The 15399-nt window shown below is 37.7% G+C and overlaps 1 pseudogene; it reads right to left on the bottom strand.

Annotated features, from left to right (window-relative positions):
• Positions 1-4477: 4477 nt before the first annotated feature.
• LOC110945021 lies at positions 4478-8292 on the bottom strand (annotated as a pseudogene).
• Between the last annotated feature and the right edge of the window lie 7107 nt (positions 8293-15399).

Here is a 15399-nt window from a genome sequence, read left to right as displayed (position 1 = left end):
GAACCGAAAGTCGCATAGTTTGACTTTGGCTTTGACTTTCAGTTCTGACCCGTTTTAGTTAAGATTAAGATTGCCTTAGAGCTTCTTTTGGACCTAATAACATGTTAGTATATCCTCCTGTGGTTATACAACGTGGTTCATTAGATATCTTGTTCGTATGCATGTTTCCGTTAAATGCCCATATGTTGACCGTTATGCCCAAATGTCCAAAAATCATGATTTTTGAAAATGTATAAGGGTAGATACCTTAGTTACTGAATTATAAACTTGTCCCCAAAATTTGACATCAGTTTGAAGTCTAGAATAAGAGTTATGCTCATTAGCGTAATTAGAAGCTTCTTAGTAAATAATTAGCGTAATTAACGCATAGCCTATTTAAACTTAGATTTTATACCAAAACCTTATACCCACTGTTATGTAATAATATTTTGGGAATTTTAAAGATTTTTATTTATTTTTAGGCTGAGCATAACTTGAGGTTTTAAGTATAATTCGGCTTATGCCGGTTTTGCCCTTTTCGGCCATAGAATGAGTTTTACAAAACCTTTTGACCCCAAACTTTTTCCTACTGATTTATTATGCTAAATATAATATTTTGAGCCTTCTGGAATTATAAAAATATCAGCTTTTCTTTTAAAACCCGGAAATGGCTCCAAATCGCCTTTTTAGGCATTTTTACGACATAGTATATGACAAAACTAGTTTTTATATAAAAGGTCTAATACCTACTGATATATTTAGTAGAATTTCATATTATAACAGTAAACTAGAGATGAAAACTCAGATTGCCCGTTTTTATCTTTTTAGCTTATATAAAATTACCAAAATGCCCTTATGAGGCGTAATTGGTGTTTAAAATCATTTGGGGCATAATGGGACATACCTTACTGATATTACAACATATTTGGTACATATCATCTCAGGAAACTTGCATAGGACTTATATGGTTACTCGTTACGCACTTTCGCGTTCGGATCGGCTTATGTGACTAGTTCACGCGTATTAGCCGAAACGGGTCAAATCATATCATCTTAGTCTCTAAATCCAGAATGTGTTTAGTTTACCTATGTAATGCAAGTATCCAAGCTTGTTGGGTCTAAGTCACATTCCGTCCCGGTTTTCGCATTCCTCGTGATTAAACCATATTTATTCTCCGAAACTAACCGGTCTAAGCTTAGGCTATGTTAAAAGACCCGTTAGGATTCTAATAGGTTATATTAAACCTTCGTTCCAGAATAGGAGCCCAGTAAAAGACACTTGCATTTTTGCTTTTGTGGTTTATACTTGCTCAGGTAAATACTTTTAACTTATTTTCCCTTATACGGGCTTGGGGGTACGGTATATAAAATACCGCTTGGTCGGGCAATTGACCCCAACTCATTAGTAGTTGGGTATTATCAATGTGACCCGTTTGAAAACTTGGTTTTGTTTGTTTTTACGCCTTTGGGAGCTTATTGACCATGTCCCGGATATCCTTGGCATCATTTTTGGCCACGACCTTGACACCCGGGTATAGGCGTACACCCGGTACTATGTCCATTATTAAGGTATAAACGTTGGCTTCCCGCCGCGGACTTATACTAAGTGGTGTGTCAATTAACCTTAAACCCGACACGACTCGGGCGACTGAACGCACAACAAACATGTAAATCTTTTACAAGTTTAACTTTGATTAATTATTCCCAAGTTATAAAATGTTTTGTGCCTTGAGCATTTAAATCAATTTTTAAAACCTTTTTAAAATGAGTCAGTTAAATTGTATTTACCAGTGTAAACTGACGTATTTTCCCCAAAAAGATTAAGTGCAGGTGCTATACGTAATAGGCTGGTCTCTCCTTAGCATCATAGAGTCTCGCAAGCTTTGGGATGCATGTATCTGTTGAACAATTTTTCTCTTTTTATTCCGATCCGCCTGTGGATCTATTTCGACTACTTGTAATACTTTAATATTACATTTGATGGTTGAAATAAATCTATTTCTTTTGCTTCCGCTGTGCATTATAATTTGTGTTGTTTGACTATGATGATATCAACTACGTCACGATACTCCCCCACCGAGCCCACCGGTGACACGTGGAAATTCGGGGTGTGACATAAGTAGATAAGAGAGGTATTTGTTTTAAAAATATATTAAATTAACAATTTAGATTTGAGGATAATATTTTGTTAAAGTATTATAAGATTTAATATTAATTTATTATTTATTTAGAGAAATATAAATTTGAGGATACCTTCAATGAATGACACGTGTCCAAAAGTTGGTTTCTTTTATTATAGTAGTTAGATTAGATTGATTTAAACATATATTTTTATATAACTTTTAGGCAAATTGGAAATAAATAATCTCAATTCACTGTTATTGGCCAATAATAATCCTAACTCATTTAATCACCAATAATAATCTGAACTATTCACTTTTGTTTGTAAAATATACCCACGTTAAAAAAAAACACTAACTAGGTTAAAATATTGCTGATGTGCCTTAACATGTGTGGACTGACATGGCTGGTTAACATCTTATCTGTGTATAAAATGATTATCAAACAAGAAATCATAAAAATAATGTATATAGGTACCGATATTGTTTAGCACGGTATGATAGCGATACGGTATTAATTCATCGAAAGAAAAAATACTAAAAATAAATATTGATACGTAGACAGAGACAGATGTTATTCAATCGGTTTTGAATGAATTTAGTACAATAGTGACACAATATCCATTTAAAAAATATATATCGTAATGTTGAAATAAAAAGAGGGGAACAATTGTTTTTGATTTTTTTCAATATTGTTTTTTCTAAGGTTTTATTGTTTATTACTTTAATTGATTTAAGTATATTTTGTTCTCTCATATAACTTTTAAGATACGATCAAAGTACCCGTTATCAAACAAGAAACAATAAAACGGAATGTATACCGGTATCGATGATGTTCGGTACAATATGGTAGCGATACAGTATCGGTTTATTGAAAGCAAAAAAAACTATAATTAAAAAAATATTGATACCGATACAAATGTTGTTCAATTGTTTCGATTGGGCTTGGTACGATAGCGGCAGAATATCCGTTTTCAAAAAAATATCGTAATGTTGAAATAAAATAAACATGAAATGCAAGCGAACCGAACCGATATCAACTGAACAACATATATAGGTACCATATCAATATGTGTTTTTTTGTTTCAATCGATGTAGTGCTTTCTCTTTCGATTACTATATCGAGTGCAGTTACTGTAACGAACCAAATTGATACCGACTTAATCCCCGCCGTGAAGCGCTGGGGATATCACTACTTATTATATGAATTTTTAAATGAATGATCGTATGTTGGAGCCTTTTCTAGAACAAATTTTGTTATGTGTTGAACGAGGTGGTTTCTCTAGTTATGGGTTTCTTTCTGAGAGGTGGGCTGTGTAATCGGGTTCTGTTTTTTAAGTGATTCTAAGTGTTCGAGTCTTTTTCTTAAAAAACAAAAATAGAGTCGTTTTGAAAGAGTAATGTTAGCAAGAAACCAAGTAAATGATAACAAATCAACTGAGTCTTTATGTACGATAAGATCAAATAATTTTGAAAGTAACATTTTTGAAACGAGCTAAGTGATACATTTTTTTAATGTTTAGTTTTATAAGTTGTGTTGATTTTGATTACGGATTATATTAATTTCAATTAACAGTTTTAGTTTGTGTCGTTACTTTCAAAAACACGTCCTTATATATCTAAAAACAACAAAAGAGAAAATAATCACTCAAATTTGTACCCGGTTAACTAAGTTTTTAATAAATGAATTAGTGGGCCAACCCGCTTAAATTTAGTATAACTAGGTTATTTGACTGCGCATTGCGGCGGTACATTATCACGAGTATTGAATCGGTATCGGTTCGTTACAATATCGGTATGATACATGCACTCAGTATAGAAATCAATCGACTGAAAACGAATAAAATGAACATAGGGGCTGACACCAATGTTCAAACATCAGATCGTCACATTATTGATATCATTATTTATATATCGTCGCAGACAAAGTTGTATAAACTACAAATTATCAAAATTGAAAACCATAAAAAAGAATACAGGTACCGGTACCGGTACCGATGTTCGTTTAATTGGTTTGTTATTGTATAATGAAGGACAGTAAATTCACATTCATGGTTGATTCGGAGAAAGGGAAAAAAATCAGTAAGATTGACAGGTTATTTGTGTTTGATGAGTTCCTTAATCGACGGCCAGAAGCGTCCTTTCAGGCTCTCCTGTGAAGGCATTTGGACCATAATCCACTCCTTCTTTCTGTGGCGGACATTAAATTTGGTCCGAACCTTTCTAGTTCTTTAGTTCATGGCTTGATCGGCCAGTGCTGGAGAAGGTGGTGGTTAATGCTTTGTCATCGGCTGGCTGACTTCGAAGGACCGCCTGACATGGTGCTCATGTTGAAATTCAAGCGTCTGAGTCAGTTTATTATGGTTAAAGATCACATCATGCAAGCAATAAAAACCAGTGCAATATAATTAAAACCATATTGCTTGAAACACAAGTTGATAGTTCATCTACTCAATTAAGTTACAACCATGTTCTTAACAGAAATAAAAAGAGCATATCAGCTACATCTCTAAACTTGAGTAATAGTCTTCTCTAGTTCCCCTGACTGCATTATAAAAAAGAAAGTTGGTTATTAGAAAAAAAAAAACTATAGGAGAGTCATCCGTCTTGGTTCAAATACAAAGATTCCATGATTTTTCCAGATTATTTTGACTAAATGATGTGAACCAGCGTTTTCCCGGCCCAAACAACCATTTTGCATCCTCCTGTTACAGAATACATGCCCTACAAAACCTCCCACTTCAATAGCAATGTAATGTTTGCCTCTACTTCTCGAATCTATTTATACCGTTAATGGAAGTTGGTATGTAAAGAATAATGATCAATATTTAAAAGCACATGTGCATCAAGACGAGATCAAGAATCATGTACTAAACATATCTTGAACACAGGATGGATTATAAATTTAGGATATATATATATATATATATATATATATATATATATATATATATATATATATATATATATTTTTGTTTCATGGCTTAACTTGGACCCATAGATGAAATATTGAATGCACAACATAATCATAAAAACCACTATACAAGGTTTGTTCTTTCATTTTTTTTTGGCAAATTGGAAAATAAGAATCCCACCATTGTGAAATTGGCCAATAATAATCCCAAGTCAGGAATTAGCCAATAATAATCCCACCTCGTCCATTTTTGGAAAATAATACTCCAAATGCTGACGTGGCACTTTTGTCGTTTAGTGACCGTGGATCATTATTTTCCAAAAATGGACGAGGTGGGATTATTATTGGCTAATTCCTGACTTGGGATTATTATTGGCCAATTTCACAATGGTGGGATTATTATTTTCCAATTTGCCTTTTTTTTTTGTATCAAAATCCAGAACGTATTTTTCTCGATATGCATTTTAACTTGCATAAGATTAAACAAAATGAATAAGATAATATATGTACCTTGCATGTATGCTTCAAAAGCCTTATGTTCTCACCTCTTCACTTTGAATGTAGCGTTTACCTTTGTCAAAAGTAATAAAATTTGGTTGATCAAGAAGAAGAAGTGTTTCCATGTAGGGATACACAGAAAATGAAAAACTCATTCCATTAATCCCAAGATTATTGAAGGACTTTGAGTAGGGTTCATAAATAGCAAGTGGTGCATTGGAGTCATTCAGATTTTGTAACATTTCAACTATGGGTTCCCCTGTCTTCCTGAATCCCCTTACTAAACATTCGAATCCATTTGGTGTGTGAAAATCAACAGTGAATAGCTTTGTAAACAAATTTGAAACACCATCCTCCATCATCCATACATAGTAAACTAATTTATTCGCATCTCCACCGACTTCCAGCACAACAAGGGACTCGTTTAGTTTAGACATAGACAGATTAGTATCAGACTGGTGGGCTAAACTATCGGGAAGGTTTACTTCTCTAAACTCTTCACTTGTCATGTCGAATGAAATAATCAAATTACAAGAACTTAACACACCATCCATAGTATTCCTTTCAATAACAAGCCAATACATAAACCCATCTACAGTTACTTTAAAATAGTTAAATTCAATTGACTTATTAAAAGGGAGATTGGTGCTATATGGAGTTCTCCAAGCCCCTGTGCTTAATGTAAAAATTTCAACTTGCCAAGGGATGCAACTTATACTTTCCATATCGCTAAACCTTTTAATAGGAGTAACCTTGACAATCTTAGGCTCAATAGTCTCGCGACAAACCCCAAAACCTAGAACCGTTTCATACATACCACATCCCACATTAGGCACAACAACGGCAACAACCTTTCTAATTGAAAGATTCCAAAGAAAAGCCATGTCCTTTCCAGAGTAGGGACCACAAAGGCCCTCTCGATAATTACAGTATAAACACAACAAGCCGTGAGAGCTGCCGATATATTATGCTAGCATAATTAAGCATGTTCACCGGTGGAGGAATGGTGGGGGAAACTTTTTGTTCAGGGAAAGTATGATCATCAACAATTGAAACATATTTTTGCTCAAATTTATGACTATACCTTACAAGTAGATGTTGTTCATGTGTGTGTCGACCGCTATACTCAACAATAAATTGAGAGCTATCGATCAGAGACTTCCATGCTTTGGAGACAGTTCTGAATTGAACCAACGATTTCGCAGGAAGCTTTTTCATGATTTCCGCTTGGATTTCAAATGGTATGTTGTCTGACATTTTGATTTTGATCTTGAAGATCGTATGAATTTCTAGGGTTGACGAGAGATGAAATGAAAGATTTGGGGCAGCTAATTTTGGAGGAATATAATAATTCTAGATGGGATAAGATTTGTCATCATTTGTAGTAAATTTTAGAATTGTTTCAAGCGAAAAACTGTTTGAAAGCAACAAGTTTGGGCCTATAGTAAACCCATGTTACCTTATTGGGCCAAGCTTAGGAATATTAATGTATACTGATAATATTAGAGCTTCTAAACTTATTTGTAACGCAATTGCAATCTGTTAATTAATTTATGACAAGTTAGAACCTACTTGATTATCTAAATTTATGGTATATTAATATCAGAAATATATACGTTGATTCTCAAAATTGACAGACTGTAATAATTAAACAAAAATCCTCCGAACTTGATAAGCATGATAGAGCTATATTGAGAATTGTAATGCAAACCTTGCAGAACGACGTAGCCTTGTACTGCAGCCCCTTTCTGGATCTGGGTCCTTTACCCGAGACTTACTGAACCAAAGCCAAAGGAATACCAAAATTGATAACTGGTCTGGTTCCATATTCCGCCCCTTTATCGGTTTCGCCCCTCGGGTCAGTTTGGTCTTCTGCAGGTTCATCTATTCTGCTCAGCCCTATCACCAGGGAAAGTTCTCTAGTGTAATCAAAGAAAGCAAGTGTTCTAATTAACATGAAAGACTTAAAAATATGGTGGGGAAGCTTATTTTAATGAGAACTTCTTTGGTGTCACTTTATTCTTTTCTCTCATAAATGTGGGATGGAATTACTGAAACTTTATACATGTTTCTTAGCCGCCAAAACATTTAAAAAGTATAGACAACATCAACATCCATTAAGGAGAGATCAAAACGCATCTTCTAACATACACCATAAAGCGGTCATTGATTTTAAATCACTTTCATTTTGACCTGAAAACCTAAATCAAAATCTTAAAGCACAACTGATATGAAGAATCATATACACCCGTGAACTAAGATTCAGCAGCGGTATATAATTCACCAAAAATGACAGAATTACGTACTCTTATTTTACGTATATGTTTGTAAGTAAAAGCTCTTAAAGGAAGGAAGAGTATAAATTGTCAAAGCATTCTCAGGTATCAGTCTATTATATATGCTTTGATGAAAATATTCCATTTAGTGAATTCATCTTCTCAAACAGGAAGAATGACTAGGATCGTATCAATAGGAGGGAATAGTCAAATATAAATATATGAGGTTCATCTTCATGAATAAGAAACATCTCAGAAGTGTTGAGTTTGCGTATTCAAATACAATAATGATAGAAGACCAATACCTGATGACTTGAATCTGAAAATTGAAATTCAATCTCTATATACCAGATTACTAGGATCGTATCAACACCTATTGCAAGTTGATGTTGCAGATGGAGACGGATCGGAGAGAAAGGAAGGAAGCCGTTATCGCTTGGATTTCCAAAGCTAATTTTGCCTCATATTTTGATTTTTATTTCAAATGAATTTCTAGGGTTTAAAAAGGGAAGAATTCAATTCGAGGAGATATCACTTTTAGTGGGTGTTTGGCATTCTTTCTCAAAGTCACTTATTAACTTATATAAGTCAATAACTTCTCAAGACACAACCTCCTTCAAAATAAGCTAACCCAAACACTCAAAAAATAACTTATTAACTTTTATAAGTCAATAAGTCATAAGTTGCTCCAAAATAAGCTAACCCAAACACCCCCTTAGAGCGATTTATTAAGGCCTGATGGCCTAAGAGGACACCGTAGACCATTGGTCCTTCAAGACGTTGATGTAACTTGATCATAAAAGTTTAAGGTATGTTTTCGGGCAAAAAGAGCTGAATATGAGACAAATACGCTGGATGGAGATTCTTAGTGATTATGATTGTGATATCCAGTATCATGCAGGGAAAGCCAATGTAGTGGCTGATGCTTTAAGTTGAAAGTATCATGAAAAGCCAAAAAGGGTACGTTCTCTTAAATTAAATCTACAAGTAGATTTAAATGATCAGATTAGAAAAGCACAAGAGTTAGTAATCAAGGATGATACTGAAAAATTAAAAGGTATAATTAAGGAATTAGAACAAGGAACAGATGGAATTTGGAGATTTCATAAGAAGAGAATGTGGATACCTAAATTAGGAAACGTGCGTCACCGTATATTAGAAGAAGCCCATAAGTCTAAATATACGATGCATCCAGGAAGTGATAAGATGTACTAGGATTTAAGGAAAAATTTCTGGTGGATAGGAATGAAAAAGGATGTTGATACACGATTTGTGGACGCGACTCGGCTCGACGTGATTCGGTTCGAGACACGACATTCCTCCATCGTGTGCGTCAACATCAAATATGGGCCAAGACACAAAAGGACATTGAAGTAGTCCTTGGGCTGAAATCAAGATCGGCGAAACAAATGAACTGGGCCTTCACTGTTTGGGCCTAATGTAGGTCCCGTTTTTCCGGTGGATCGATAACCGATTTTTATCTTGTGAACGAGAATATAACAAAGGTTTTTACCAAAACTTTGGCAAACAAGCAAGTTTCAAGCTGATTTTTGAACCTCTTTCCAGAAAATATTTAAACTTTTCAAGAACAAAAATCTGGAAAAACACTAAAAACCACTTGATAAAACACAACAATGTTTGGTTTTAAACAAGGATTAGAGCCAAAGCTCTGATACCAATTGTAGGTCTCGTTTTTCCGGTGGATCGATAACGTAAACCTAACCTTGTTTATCACAAACACGGTAACGGGTGCGGAATCCCCGTGACGGTGCAAACCAAACAAAGTGTGAAAGAAGAACACGTAACCAAAAGATTCAATATCTATTGATTAGGGATGAGTACAACCCAAAACATATACAAACAATGTTTACAGAGTTTCACTAAGTCTCACAGGTCTCTCATTACTTTCACACAGAAACTGAGAGGGGTATTTATACTAGACACAAACCAGACTATGACGAAACGCATAAAGGCACGACGAAACACTAAAGTCGACGAAACACACCTTGTTTCGTTGATATACATATTAAATACATTTTCTGTTTCGTCGTTTAAGTTGAAGCCCAAGACAAAGTCAAAGTCCAATTCTAGATTTCGGCCCATGTGGTGAGGTTACGGCCCAGACAAGGTTTCAGTTATAATCTTTCACCAATTTCACTAATTTCATGCATGAGACAAATGTTGTGACATCATCATGACATCACTAAGGTGATGTCATGGTGATGTGTTGGCGGGAAAGGCCGCGACGCTTCGTGCTTCGCGTGTCGAACTCTGGGGCGCACGACGGAGGAATGTCGTGACGTCGGGCTTGAGCCGGACCTAACCGTGTCGAAACCAAGTCGAACCGAGCTGAGTCGAACCGAGCCGAGTCGCGTCCACACAAAGTGTATCAACAAACTCCCCCTTGGACGCTACTCGTGATGGTTCGTCTTCTGTGATTGTTCGTCTTCTGTGTCTTTCATGTCGGAGGATCTTCAAAGTCTTCACGCGTCGTAAGAAGAAAGTTATCAACAAACTCCCCATTTAATTTAGGAAGTGTGTTAACAAACTCCCCCTTAGAATGAACTCTCCATTGAATCATGCTTGTGAATCTTTTGATCTTCAATTCTTTAGATCCTTGTGGTGTTGATGAAGGGTCAGCAGCAACTCGATCATGTTTATCTTTTGAGCGCCTTCACGTCGTGTCTTCATTCCAAAGCTTGTCATCGAACATGTTCTCCTCGCCTTTAGCATCTGCACATGCAAGAAATCTAAACGCATAATGAGAACAACTGCTTGGAATATAGTTTCCATAAACAAACGACACATGTGTGACCATTTTACAATCAACTACCGACCGACAACAGTTTGAAAGTTTAAAAATGTTCAGATTTAATCCTTTAACTTTCAAAGCTTGTTTACTTCGACTGTTTATGAAGATGCAATTGTTTTCTGGCTTACGATCAGGATTTTGGGTAGGATAGACTCGAGTTCCAACATCGGTCAATCAAAAATAAACTAGAAGCAAAATCTTTTTGGATTTTATAAAGTTTATATTAAAACACACCTAAAATCTTTTTGAAATTTTTTATTTTTCAAATGTAAAGACGGAAAACAATAGATAAATATATACAAAGATACAGAAACTGAAAAGCAGTAAATAAATATTTACAGACATCCTTTTTTCGAGTTTCGAGGGTAAGAGAATCATATCAGTGTACGGTCATGTCAAAACACTCTTGTTGTTCAATTAGTTAACATTTAGATAAGCATCCTATAACAATTATCGGTATTGTTATCCACATAAGCTCAACTTATCAGATGTAATCATGGCGGGGGGATACGTTAAGGTATGATTTATACTTACCGACCGGTGTTCATCCACACACAACACATTCCCGTATCAAGGTATGCACGAGGATTCATCTTACCGGTGAGTATACCGATTATCATCTGTTTGACCGTATAAAGATGTGAGATACTCACTTATTTTGATTTGAAAACCAAGCCCTATGTGATAGAATCACTTATTGATGAGGAACTTGATTTTCGATGCATGAGGGCACAGGAGCAAGTCCGTGAACAGGTCAGTACTTTCGTACAGCAAAGAGACGAACTTGACTCTCGGATAAATGTGATATATTATCACTTATTTTGATGGACATGTGATTGTTGATCACTTATTGAGGTCGAATGCAATATGTACACGTATGTATGGTATCATGGAAGATCTAGACTTGCGTCCCCGTTATTTTTCGGTAAAAGATACAACCATGATACCCAGATGATAAGCAGCATAAAGACCGAATATCTCAGAACCTCGGCAATCTCTCAAACCAAATTTCGGTACTAAGACCATATGCCAATGAATGGTTCCCACCTGGTCTTCAGTCGATTTAAGGATTTATATCACCCTGCACACTTTAAAATGATTGTGAGCCTACCGATACATCTTATATAGAGCTGCTTATCGTTTTTCATTTTAGGTTCAGTTTAAAGAGGTTTAGACAGACCACTGATGTACTATCATTTTATCTTTTTCTCGCCAGGAAACTCATTTTTTATTTTCTATTGTTTTTGTGTTTTCAAATTTTTCGATGTTTTTGGATTTTTCAAATTTTGGATTTACTCCCCCTAAAATCAACAAACTATGATAAATTTTAAAAACACAAAGGTATTTACAAAAACGATTTCCCGATGTCGGTTAACTCATGTTTTACCTCAATGCCGTTTACCAAAAATAAGTTAATCAGAAATGATTTATCGAATTTTGGAAAAAAAAATCAGTTGGCACGTCGGTAAGCGGTGCGGACCATGACAACATTGACGAGTTTCATACTAAAAACAATCACGTGTGAGGTGATATTTGAGTTCAACGTGTCAGGCCAAAGAGTGCTGTACGAGATAATAATTCATAAAGCAGCTTAAATATCGACAAAGTATAGGAGATATTAGAAATTTAAAACCGTATCCTGCAACTGCTTCGTGCATTGCCAGGAATCTGAGTGCTCTCCCAACTGCTACCGTTACCACTTCTGCTACTCCTGCTACCCCCAGTGACAACAAGAGAAAATGGGAGGGGGATCCCAGTAAAGGATCAGCTACAGTTCAGTCTCAGATTCAGCAGCGGAAGACTGATAACTACCAGATCCCCGGTTAGCAGTCTTCTGGTAGTCGCGGGCAGAAAGGATACCAGGGGAATCACCCCAAGTGCAACAACTGTAACAGACACCACAGTGGCCAGTGCAACAAGGGTCGCAGTCAGAGGTGCCTCAAGATGGGTCATGAGGCCAAGGATTGTAGGAGCCCGCGGCCTGCGAATCAGAGTCAGCAGCAGCGGAAAACACCGCAAAATCAGCAGCGAGGAAATCAGGGATGTTTTCAGTGTGGTGCTGAAGGTCATTTCAAACGTGATTGCCCCCAGCTAAACCAAAACCAGAATCACAACAACAACAACAACCAGGGCAATGGGAACAACAATAATGGGGGAAACAACAATGATGGGAACAACGACGCTAGGGGTCGTGCATTTGTGCTGGGGCAGGGTGATGCCAGGAATGATCTCAACGTAGTTATGGGTAAGTTTCTTCTCGACGACTTTTATGTTACTGTATTATTTGATTCGGGTGCGGATACAAGTTATGTGTCTCTTAAAGTCAGTCAAATGTTAAAACGTGCACCAACTCCCCTAAACACCAAACATGTCGTAGAGTTAGCTAACGGTAAAAGTCTAGAGGCCACACACATAGTTCAGGGTTGTAATCTTATCCTCGCTGGTCAGACTTTCTCTATCGACCTCATTCCTATAGTTCTGGGTAGTTTCGACATCGTCATTGGTATGGATTGGTTATCCAAGCAGCAAGCAGAGATCCTATGTAAGGAGAAGATCATCCGTATTCCCCGTCCTGGTCAAGAACCTCTCGAAGTTCAAGGCGACAAGAGTGGTGCTGTGGTTGGCATCATCTCCTTCCTGAAGGCTCAGAAATGTTTACGAAAGGGTCACACTGCCATTTTAGCACTAGTTACTGATGCATCATCGAAAGAGAAAAGAATAGAGGATATCCCAGTTGTACGTGAATTTCCTCAAGTGTTTCCTGAAGATTTACCTGGGCTACCGCCTCATCGCCAGGTCGAGTTTCAAATCGAGCTAGCTCCAGGAGCAGCACCAATAGCTCGCGCACCGTATCGTTTAGCTCCAACTGAATTGGAAGAACTGTCAAAGCAACTACAAGAGCTCTTGGATAAGGGTTTTATTCGTCCTAGCTCTTCGCCTTGGGGAGCTCCAGTATTATTTGTGAAGAAGAAAGACGGTACATTCAGGATGTGCATAGATTACCGCGAACTGAACAAAGTCACGGTGAAGAATCGCTACCCTCTTCCACGTATTGACGACTTATTCGACCAGTTGCAAGGGTCGAGCTACTACTCCAAGATTGATCTAAGGTCAGGTTACCATCAGCTGAGAGTCCGGGATGAGGACGTCTCTAAAACAGCATTCAGAACTCGCTACGGCCACTACGAGTTTCTAGTCATGCCGTTTGGGCTAACGAACGCGCCTGCAGTTTTCATGGATCTTATGAACAGGGTGTGCAAACCCTACCTAGACAAGTTTGTAATTGTCTTTATCGACGACATTCTGATCTACTCCAAGATTCAGGAGGAACACGAGCAGCACTTACGGCTTATCTTGGAACTTCTTCGAAAGGAACAACTGTACGCCAAGTTTTCAAAATGCGACTTCTGGCTTCGTGAAGTCCACTTCCTAGGCCATGTGGTAAACAAGGATGGGATTCATGTCGATCCATCCAAGATAGATTCGATCAGGAACTGGCCTGCACCGCGTACACCAACGGAAATACGCCAATTCTTGGGTTTGGCGGGGTATTACAGACGATTCATTAAAGACTTCTCAAAGATTGCGCAGCCGCTTACTCTACTGACACAGAAAGGTGTTACCTATCGTTGGGGTAATACACAAGAAACGGCTTTTCGATACCTAAAGGATAGGCTATGCAGCGCACCTATTCTCTCATTGCCAGAGGGCACGGATGATTTTGTGGTCTATTGCGACGCGTCAATTCAGGGTCTTGGTTGTGTATTGATGCAAAGGGATAAAGTTATTGCTTATGCTTCGCGTCAACTTAAAGTTCATGAATGAAACTACACGACGCACGATTTAGAGCTGGGAGCTGTTGTTTTCGCGCTTAAGATATGGCGACACTATCTGTACGGTACCAAGTGCACTATTTACACCGATCATAGGAGTCTCGAGCATATCTTCAAGCAGAAGGAATTGAACATGCGTCAACGACGATGGGTCGAGCTGCTGAACGATTATGAATGTGCCATCAAGTACCATCCAGGCAAAGCCAATGTTGTGGCTGACGCTCTCAGTCGAAAAGACACTCTACCTAGGCGTGTACGAGCCTTGCAGCTCAGTATTCAGTCTAGTCTTCCTGCACAGATACGAGATGCTCAGGTAGAAGCATTGAAACCAGAAAACGTAAGGGCTGAAGCCTTACGTGGCTCAAGGCAACGATTGGAACAAAGGGAAGACGGCGCCTACTATGTAACAGGACGCATTTGGGTCCCACTATATGGCGGTTTACAAGAACTTGTTATGGATGAAGCTCACAAGTCTCGCTACTCGGTACATCCAGGTTCGGATAAAATGTACCACGATCTCAGAACTACATATTGGTGGCCTAGCATGAAGGCCCACATAGCAACTTACGTCGGCAAGTGTTTGACCTGTGCGAGGGTCAAGGTTGAGTATCAGAAACCATCAGGCCTACTTCAGCAACCTAAGATACCACAGTGGAAATGGGAGGAAATTTCCATGGATTTCGTTACTGGCCTACCTAGATCACAGCGTGGGAATGATACTATTTGGGTGATCGTAGATCGACTCACAAAGTCTGCTCATTTCTTGGCTATCAAAGAAACGGATAAGTTCTCTACATTAGCAGACGTCTACTTGAAGGAAGTTGTTTCGAGGCACGGAGTGCCAACCTCTATTATTTCGGATCGGGATGCACGATTCACTTCAGAACTATGGCAGGCAATGCACAAAGCCTTTGGCTCACGGCTAGACATGAGCACAGCTTACCACCCTCAGACAGATGGGCAGTCTG

The sequence above is a fragment of the Helianthus annuus genome, chromosome 6 (genome assembly GCF_002127325.2).
Source record: "Helianthus annuus cultivar XRQ/B chromosome 6, HanXRQr2.0-SUNRISE, whole genome shotgun sequence".
In the NCBI taxonomy this organism is placed as follows: domain Eukaryota; kingdom Viridiplantae; phylum Streptophyta; class Magnoliopsida; order Asterales; family Asteraceae; genus Helianthus; species Helianthus annuus.
This window is presented reverse-complemented; position numbering and strand designations above follow the sequence as displayed.